Raw genomic sequence first — 8,995 nt, forward strand, 5'->3', positions numbered from 1 at the left:
AAACAGTACTCCGTAAGTCCCAAAATCCAAAGAAGAGAAAGTCAGATTGGTACTACAGAGACCAAAGTACAGCTACATAACCGCATGCCTCCGTAGCCCACAAGCAGAGAAGGAGAGAGGGTTTTAAGAATTTAACCAATTTCTCGAAGGTGGCTGCTGCTCGAAGGAGTCCTGGTACTGGAAATTGCCACGCTGATCGCTGATGCTCCGGCTGCCGCTGCTCTGGAGCCTGGTGGCACCTAGCGCTGCCGCCTGTGGGAGGGGGAGTGTAGGAAATCAAAAGGGTTGTGAGTGAGAGATCAAAAGATTCATAACAGATATCACAACCACAATGAGAGCCAGCGATGTTGCATCCAGTTTGCCCTGGCCCCGGACATGGTTTGAGGTATCGGATCGGATCGGCCGATATTGGCCGGATTGGATTGGATCGGTATCAATCGAGGCCGATCCTGAGATTTGACCAATACAACAAGATTTGACTGGATCATTGATTGGATCGCCCAACTCAATTGGATCGGCCGATCCTTGACCGATCCAACTAAATATTTTTTTATTTTTTCAAAGTTTTTAAGTTTTTTTTTTTTTTTTGTAAATATTATTTTGTCTGACCTATACCAATCGATTTTGATCGATCCAATCCAGATAATATCGACCGATCTGATCTCGAGATCACAACACCCACCAATTCTCACCGATAGATGACCCGATCCTTAAAAAACGATTTTGGGGGGTCTTTTGACTGATCCTGACTGATTTGGACCGATTCGATCCCAATCCGAAAAGGTTTTGGTCATTACCAAGCTCGAGTCTGATACCTGGATTTTGAACCTTGGGTGAAGGCCTTTGTTTTTAGGAAAATTATCAGTGCCACCCCCAGATGTTTGCCTATATTTTAATGCATACCCGCTAATTATAATAATATCAACCGTCTCCTTGCATTGCCAAACTATTTATACACCGAGCCCCAACCATTACTTAAGAGCTGTTAAATGGTGATGTCAACAATTTAATATTTTTTAAAAGACAATTCTATCCTTGTGTGAAGTACCTAATCTACAGTTTTAATTAAAACGCCCACAAACCTTTCTTTTTTCGCACACTCAGCCGACCACTAACAAAAACGTCATCATAACCAAACTCCCATCCTTTTCATGCCTTCTTCTCATCTCCTACTTAGCAATTCATTGACCGTACCCTCCAAACCCAAACCCTAACTTTGATTCTACCAATAGTCCATTCCATTTTCTCATTTCTTTCCTCTAAAACCAATCTCACCATACCATCTGTCATTCAGCCTCTCCTTCATTCTCTTTCTTAACCCCATTAACCCTTTCCTTCAGCTCTGAACGATACAATCGTCTGAAGCAACCATAGGAGTGATCAAAGTGGTGCAGCTGTTGTTGTAGTTTAGGCGGTGACCTCTTTTATTTATTTATTTATTTATTTTTTATTGGTTTCAGGGATTTAGATGACTGAGTTAAGAGTAAAAGCGAAGGATAATTATGTAAAGCGAGGAGACATGGTAACATTTAACAACCCGTCACCAGGATCTGACAGGACGTCTTCTTCCTTTCATACAGAACAGAAACCAGCGGTTACCCATCTCAGCCTCTCAGGTGTGATCAATGAAATTCATGCGGTAGGAATTCAATCAAAGTGAAAGTTTGGGGTTAAATTCCTAAGTCCTAACCCTATTGAATGCAAGAGATGGCAGCCCCAGTAAAGGTCAATATAAACTGGCATTTTATTCTGCAATAACATATGGCAGTAGGAAAGAAAGATCAGATTTGAATTGCATTATAACTTCCAGGTCTTGCAAGCCCTCAAACTGAGGTTCAGTATAATGGGTATCGATTGAAACCCCCAAGTGTGAGACTGAAATGGGTGAACAACAGAAGTGATCGATCCTCAATATGAAGAGCTGAATGGCCACCAGAAAACAAAGCATGTAAGGTAGTTTCTGAAAACCAGCAGTCAATCAAAGAGTCAAGAAGGGGAAGGGGTAAAGAAAGAAGGAGAGTTGGGGTGTGTTTTCAGGGCGTTTGGGTGGTGGGTTGGATTGCAGCAGGGGATAGGGGCGGGTGGATGGTTTGAAGAAGAAGAAGAACAAGAGGAGGAGCCGGTATGGTGGTTTGAGTTGCAGTAGGGTGCAAGGCTAGTGGGGTAGTTTGGGTGTAGTTGCAGGAAGAAGAAGAAAGAGAGAATGGTGTGGTTGCAGCAAGAGGAAGAAGAGAAGCTGCTGGTGGTACTATCTCATTTCCTTTTTTTTGCTCTCTTTTAAGTAGGGATGTAAATGGATATTTATAAATCCGTATTCGATCCGCATTCATATCCGTTTAGGAGAATCCGAATCCGTCCGAAATTAATCGGATACGAATATGATAATCCCCCTATCCAACCGATTATTATCCAATTCGTTTAGTAGTAAGACGGTAATAAAATATCTAAAATATAACTCTGTGTTTGTCTATCCTTTTAAGTTACCTTATTGGATTTTGTTATCTTATTTTTATAAATTTATAAATTAAGATAATATGATTCTTTTTCTAGATTTGCTATTGGTTTATATATTGTTTTATTCAATGTGATACATGGAATTACATATCTATTAAAAAATCAAAAGTAAAAAAACGTAAGAGAATAAAAGACTAAGAAGAGTAAAAGAAATGGTAGTTACTGAACTCTCAAGTCTTAACCCTAACCCTCATCATAAAAACGGTAAATATATCAACGGATAGTCGAAAAATCGTATTCAATCTGTATTCATATCCATTTAGGAGAACCTGTATTCAAAAAATCACTATCCAAAAATTATCCGAATCCGTTCGAAAACTGATAAGATATTATCCGAATCCGTCCGAATATAATCGGATACAAATATGATAATGCCACTATCCGACCGAATTTGATCCGTTTACATCCCTACTTTTAAGTGAGAGATAAGAAAGAGAGATTAGCAGAGCCGGGAAAAAAAGAAAGAAGAAATAAAGTATAAAGGGTATTTTGGTCAAAGGAATTTTAAAGGTTAACACCGTTCAAAAATAGGTAATGATTGATATTATGGTAGTTAGTGGGTGTGTTTTAAATATAGGCAAACGTCAGGGATGGCGCTGATAATTTCCCTTGTTTTTATCGGGCAACCCTTTTTGAAGAGTGCATGTTTCTATCAACTTGTTCCAAGAAACGAAAATACAAATATGACTTGTTTTTGTTCATTATGCGGAAACATGAAAACAAATTTATTTAGGTGTTTTTGTGTTCCCGGAGCACAAGTAGCACACAAAAACCCATATGACATAATGACAATTCGGTTTCTACTATCCGGTTCTATTTGGTTTTCATTTGGTTTGGGCCTCCATGTTAGAAATTGATTTAGATTCCTAGTTTAAAATCATTTCGGTTCGACTGTAATCGGTCTCACCTCCCTTGCTATTACCCTACATATTGGCAACTAGCCTAATATGGTCATTCAATGTCCATTTTGCCAGGTAATGTTAAATAGTCTCACCACTTTGGAAGACATGGAAAAACCAAGCTTGTCAAAGTTTCCACTAGGTTGAACTGTTAAAAAATACAATCTATGACCAACCAGATGTTCCTGGAACACCCTAGTGGTGTCAAACCTAGCTTGAATAGGTAAGACCGACCGAAAAAATTCTGATCAAACCGAACCAATCCTTATCTGATTGTTTTGGTCTAGGGTATAATGGGATCGGCTGAAACCCGAACCTCACCTATTGCGTCAAGAAACCGTTCGGTGGTCCCTCGAGTGCCGTAACCTACAAAAGGACCAGGGTGACAAAGGAGAATCGGTGTGGTTTCGGCCTAGGACTCTCTGATGCCAAAGTTAGATCTCTCTGAGCAAACAGATGAATGAACATAATTCAAGATATTCAAGATGAGATGATGGGTTGGAGTACCTTCCCTTTTATAGTGGAATGTGGCGGTGTGGAGAGTCCTAGTCGATGGCTAGTAGTCCTCATAGTTGATAGAGTCCCTAGGTAGCAGGGTTCTTCCTTGATTGGTTGTCCCCTACAAGTGGTAGTATCCTTGTGGGGCTGATGTACCTAGCGGATAGACGCTGATACATTGTTAAATAAGGTGTCTGGTGCTTGTGTCCGTCTGGGACTGTACGGTTGATAGGTGGTGGTCTAGAGTCCTAGAGATGATGCATGTCTTATTGATGGCGACAGTGGTACCTTGATCTTAGACCAGGGTCTACGCCTGTGCTCGTCCGAGGTCACGCATGTAGGTTGTCGTTGCCCAAGGGTGGCCATGCAGATCGGCGCCAGTGGAGGGTAGTCATTTAGATCACCACCCGTGGAGGGTGATCATTCGGATCAGCGTCCGCAGAGGGTGGTCATCCGGATCGGCGCCCGTGGAGGGTGGTCATTCGGATCGGCGTCCACGGGGGGTGGTCATTCGGATTGGCACCCGTGGAGGGGGTAGCCATGCGGTCCGCACCCGTGGAGAGTCATGCTGTCCGCGCCCGTGGTTGGTCCTCCACTGGTCCTGTTATGGTCCACCTCCTTGGGCCAGGGCACGTGGCGGCCCCTAATTGATTGGTATGAATTTAGGTTTATCATTTGCCCCCCACTCTCTTGGGTCAGAATATCCAAGAGAGTAGATTTTGCATTTTTTACACTCATAGGGGGTTTGTTGCGAATTTCTTCTCGTTGGAGGGTATACCTACGAATCATTTGGTGAAGTGGGAGAGGTTGTGGGTTCAAACCTCTCCCCTTGCCCCTTTTTGTCTTTTTCTTACTCTTTTCTCCTTTTGTAGATATATCTCTTTTTTCTCTCTCTTCCTTTTTCACTTTTGCTCATCTCTCTCTTGCCTTTTTGCTTTTCATTTTTTGGTGCCCCCCAAATGTTTGCTTTTATGTTGCAATGAACAGTAGTGCTCTGCATGCTTTCTTGATCTTACTCTGCCATTCGCATTGGGCTTGGCGGCTTGCGGTCGTGCCCTTCGCACTCGTCGTTTGTGTCCCAATGCCACTAGTCCACAGGCAATCAAAGCCCATCGTCCTCGGTCCGCGCCCATATGAGGTCAGCGCCCATTCGACGGTCCACGCCTGTGCACTCGATCCACGCCTGGTGCCTTCGATCTGCGCCTGTGGGGCTTCGATTCACTCCAATAGGCTTCGATCTGCACCTGTCAATCCACGCTTGTAGGTATCGATCCGTGCCTGTCGGTCCACGCCTATTCGATCCACGCCCGTCAATCCACGCCCATAGGCTTCGATCCGCGCCTGTTTGTCGATCCACGCCCGTAGGCCTTTGATCTATGCCCATCGATCCATGCCCTTAGGCTTCGATCCGCACCTGATTGGCGCCCGTCGCCTTCGGTCCATGCCTGTAGGCCTTTGATCTGCGCCTGTCGATCCATGCCCGTAGGCTTCGATCCGCGCCTGTTTGATCCACGCCCGTAGGCTTCGATCCAGGCCTATTCGATCCATGCCCATGGGCCTTCGATCTGCTCCCATCGATCCACGCCCGTAGGCCTTTGATCTGAGCCCATCGATCCATGCCTATAGGCCTCGATCCACGCCTGATTAGCGCCCATCGCCTTTGGTCCATGCCCGTAGGCCTTCAATCTGCGCTTGTCAATCCATGCCCGTAGGCTTCGATCTACGCCTGTTCAATCAACGCCCGTAGGCCTTCGATTTACCCCCGTCGATCCACGCCCATAGGCCTTCGATCTGCGCCCGTCGATCCACGCCCGTAGGCCTCAATCTGTGCCTGTCAATCCACGCTCATAGGCTTCGATCTGAGCCTGTTCGATCCACACCCGTAGGCCTTCGATCTGCTCCTGTTCAATCTACGCCTGTAGGCCTTCGATCTGCGCCCGTCGATCCACTCTCGTAGGCCTTTGATCTGCGCCCGTCGATCCACGCCCTTAGGCCTCGATCCGCACCTGTGATCCACCCCCGTAGGCCTCAATTCGCTCCTGATTGGCGCCCGTCACCTTCGGTCCACGCCCATAGGCCTTCAATTTGTGCCTGTCAATCCACGCCCGTAGGCTTTGATCCGCACCTATTCGATCCATGCCCGTAGGCCTTCGATCCGCGCCTATTCGAGCCACGCCCATAGGCCTTCGATATGCGCCCATCGATCCACGCCCATAGGCTTTGATCTGCGCCTATTTGGCTCGTCCACGCCCATCTCCATTTGTTACATCCACACCCCAAATATACCTTTAAGCCCCGAGGCAATATAGACTTTGCCAAAGGGGTAATGCCTAGGTGGCAATGGTCAACACTAATGGCCTTGAACCTAATATATTATTGTACTTGTCCCCTCGAAGACCTGGAAGTGTGGGTCAAAGTCCTACAATTTTCCTTGTAGTTTGGGCCCTGACAGCAACACCGGAGTCACGAACGGACTCACTCGAACTGAATCTGCTTGAGGATCCGCCCTTGCTGTCACCTGCCCTTTTGGTTTATTTTCCTATGGAACCCATACCCTCGTATCCCGGACACTGTAATTGGACCTTTGGACCATGTGGACCCTCACCCTTACCATTGATTGGTTGAGTGGGCCATGAAAGTGACAAGACTTGATTTAAAGTAAAATAATGAGTTTTACTATTTAGCTTAAGAACCAAACAGACCTTAGAGGATAATTAAGTCCTATGGACTTAGGGTGCACCCCAAATAGACCCTAATTAACTAAATGGACCTAATGGGTTAAGACTTGAACCAAACATGACCTAAGACCTAATTAGAATCCATTAAAAGATTAAGGGTTAAATGTGTTTTGGGGGTAGCTAAACCAAACACTACCTAAGACCCTCCTAACCCCTTAAAAGATAAAAGAATCCTTTATTCCCTTATCTCTCCCCCTCCCAAGCAAACAATGGAGGAGAAGAGACAAGTGAAGGAGAAGGAGGAAGGAAGAAGAAGAAGTGGAAGTAGGAGAGGAATGAGAGGGGAAGGGAAGAAGATGGAGGTCATGCCAAGATGGTTGGCTGCCCCACATCTCCTCCTCTTACTGTCCGTACATAGGAAGAAGAAGAAGGTGAAGGAGAAGAGATGGAGAGGATGGTTGGAGGAAGAAGTGGTGGTTCTTCAAGGCTAGCTAGGGTTGGAATTGGAGCTCCTCCCACCAAGGTAAGACCTGAAACTTGGTTCTCTTCCATTTCCATTTTCATTTTGAGTAGATTCCTTGAGCTTGGGCTAACCTTGGGTTCCATTTAGGACTCAAGGTGATGTTTGGCCCTAATTTGGAGCTCAAATGATGCTGACCAAATCCCATTGAAGACCTATAATTGCTACTTTGCAGCCATTGTTGGCAAACCCTTGGTCCTAAGCCATGAAACCCAACCCTTGGACCAAATTGAGACCAAACCCTTATAGGATCTTGGATCCATGAGGTGAGCCTAGGTTCTAGTGACCCTAGGGAGGCTTAGACACCCCCTCCATGACCCTAAGGTGCAGAGGTGCTCCAAGCTTCAAGCTGGAGCAAAAGCCCTTTGAAATCTCAGAAGAGACTGCCAACGGACGCACGATCGGATCCACCAATCGTGGTACCGTCTGTCAGTCCGCCTAGTATAATCTATGTGTATTAGCCTGAGCGGACGAAGGCACGGATTCACTCTATTACCTCCACCCGTGAGTCAGTTAGCTCTCGGGTATGTCTCAGGGATCGATCGGATGAAGGGGCGGACTAAGGAAACACATCCGCCCATGGGTCCGCTCGCTCTCGGGTGTGTCTCAGAAGTCGAACGGATGCACGATCGGATCTAAGTAAGAAGTTTCGTCCGTGAATCCGCTCCCTCTATTTTTACCTTTTGGCCTGAACCGAGTCAAAGACAGATTCACCTCTGTTGTAACCGTCCGTGAGTCCGCTCGTGTTGTCTTGGTTGAAACTTGATTTTAACCTTGAGGGCCTAGCATGGGACCCTTCTATACATGCTTTAATGATTGCTTTTGTATTTTTAGGCTACCCAACTCGATGGATAGCTGGTGCACCGGTGAGATTCATGTCAACCACACAGGGTGACACCCATGTTCGGTGAGTGGATTTTGGGTGACTTTGTTGGGTTTGAATATATATAATATGCAATCTTAAGCATGCTATTATATAAATATAAGCATTGTGTGCATTGCATTGTTATTCAAATGTGAATTGTTATAAATGTGATATTATTCTCACCATTGTATCAGGCTATGGTGCCAGGTGTGCCGGTATCGAAACCCCAATTTATTTAATTATGAAAACTGTTATATGCCATCCTGATCGTTATGTGCCGTGCCGTGCTAGTACCCAGGTACTAGATGAAATGGGATGTTGATGCACCCGGAATACCTCTCGGGATGATAGGACCTGCATATAGTATATCTATGGCTAGGATGCTTGTTCTCTTATACTACGACCCTTGCCAGCAGGGGTTTATGTGTTAGATAGTCTAAGCACCTATGGTCTGTGGAGATGGGAGAGGCCAGGACAGGGGTAGTGATGACTATCAGAATCTGCCATTGGGTGATCGGATGATTTCTACCGGCGTAGGTTCCTGTGTGATAATTGAGGTTTCACTGGGACGATAAATTAAGTGACCCTCAGTATCTCCCGAATTATCACAGTAGCATACACTTGATGTGCTAAGTGGAAAATGAATCTAACATTAGCATGCATCATTCTGATATTGATATTGTTTGTGTGTATGCGTGTGCATTCCCCTTTACTCCCTCACTAGCTAGTGTAGCTAACCCCATCGCGCAACCCCTTTTTAGTTTATATGCAGGAGGTATTACTCTTGATGAGCACCGTTGGATGCGAATCAAATGGAGCCGATGGATGTGACTTGGATGTAGATGTACACCCAAGAATGGTGCCCTTATGGCAATTACTTATTATTTAATTTCTGTATTCATTCCACAATCATGTATAAACTGATGTTTAATTAATAAGGAGAGATTGAATGGTTACATTTATGGATAAGGTACTATGTGTTATCATTAGAGAACTGATGCTCTATAATTTTATATGATTA

Source organism: Telopea speciosissima, chromosome 4 (genome assembly GCF_018873765.1).
Source record: "Telopea speciosissima isolate NSW1024214 ecotype Mountain lineage chromosome 4, Tspe_v1, whole genome shotgun sequence".
NCBI lineage: Eukaryota > Viridiplantae > Streptophyta > Magnoliopsida > Proteales > Proteaceae > Telopea > Telopea speciosissima.